We start from the raw sequence: 1,612 nt of genomic DNA, 5'->3' as shown, positions 1-1,612 counted from the left end.
CAAATTAGCAACATCATGGCTCATCATTGGTCTTTATTAAGCGCTTATTAATGCCTTATTCTGCATGGCCTTATTATACAACCAGTAAGCCATTAACTATGAGTTTTCCCTCTATAACCTCAGAAGTATTGCTTATTAGTAGTACCATCTCAATATGCTTTGCTTAGTATGGCCTTTATAAGGTGGTAGTACCACAAGAAGAATTATTCTCCCTTACTAACACTTAATGAATATGGTCTGTTCTTACATAACAACACACAAAACTACAAGTGTTCATAGTGTTAAATTACTGTAAATTAAGTTTTGTTACTTAGAATATGTTCCCCATACTAAAGTGACATCTTGATCATTACTAATTCACTACTAATTAAGTTTTTTTATGTTCCCCATACTAAAGTGTTACCATATATATATATATATATAAAATCTCACATGTATATGCTTCTATCCAGGCTTGCACTGTCTCTCATTCTTTCTCATATTCCCTTACTCTCTCTCTCTCTCTCTCTCCTTGCTAATTAGGACAAGAACGATATGATGGATCTACGCTGTTCAAACCGGGGTTTGAAGAAGTTTTGACAGGGAGGTTAGAGAGGTGGTGTGGCGAGGTGCTGTCAGGCCACAGAGGTGTGACATGAGGTGAGGACATGAGGATAGCCAACACCCTGTGTCTGATATGACTTGAGGTGGCAGGAGATGAAGAACGGGTGAGCAAATTCTGTCTTACAGTGTCTGTCTGTGGTCAGTGGGGACGGAGGATAGATGAGGGGTGCGGCCACTGGAACACTGAGTGGGGAAATACGTTGCCTCATCTGTCACTCACGTCGATATGATATCCCAGAGAAAGTAAAGAAAGTCTTGCAATAGCAACAGTAATTGATGCTGGAGGTTTCACGGCTTAATGCAAAGCCGAAGCTTTGTAAAAGCATTGCAGTGCTGGTTGTGGTGGAAAAACAAGTATTTTGATGTCTCAAAGTTTGGGCTATGACCTTGAATTCAGTCAGTCCAACTATCCTTGAAGGTAACATGTCACTCATAACTGGGCGGCATGGTGACCCAGTGGTTAGCGCTGTTGCTTCACAGCAAGAAGGTCCTGCGTTCGAACCTCAGGCCACCCCAGGCCCTTTTTGTGTGGCGTTTGCATGTTCTCCCCACGTCTGCATGGGTTTCCGCCGGGTGTTTGCTTTGTTTATCGTGAAAAAACCAAAAAACAAAACCAAACTATTAATCATAAAAAAAGACATGCATGTTAGGGTTAATACTTCTGCCTGTGCCCCTGAGCAAGGCAATGGAAAGAAGAACTGGAGTTGTTCCCTGGGCGCTGCAGCTGCCCACTGCTGCTATACAATAGGATGGTTAAATGCAGAGAACACATTCATTGTAAGAATGAAAGGTCAAATGAAGTGGCTTTCTCTTTTCTAGTGCTTGCACTTCATCCCATGAGGTATTTCTTTCTTAATGGAGACTGTGGTTCTGGTAAGATAAGGTAATGCTCCCTCAAAGAATAATAATATTGATACTGAGGACTACGTTATTACAGTGACACTAATCCGAGGGCTTCTCAACCACCGATGAGTTCTTCGGAGCATTTTTAGAAAATTCAAAGAGGCCG

The sequence above is a fragment of the Lampris incognitus genome, chromosome 19 (genome assembly GCF_029633865.1).
Source record: "Lampris incognitus isolate fLamInc1 chromosome 19, fLamInc1.hap2, whole genome shotgun sequence".
Taxonomy (NCBI): Eukaryota; Metazoa; Chordata; class Actinopteri; order Lampriformes; family Lampridae; genus Lampris; species Lampris incognitus.
Note: the sequence above shows the minus strand (reverse complement) of the source record.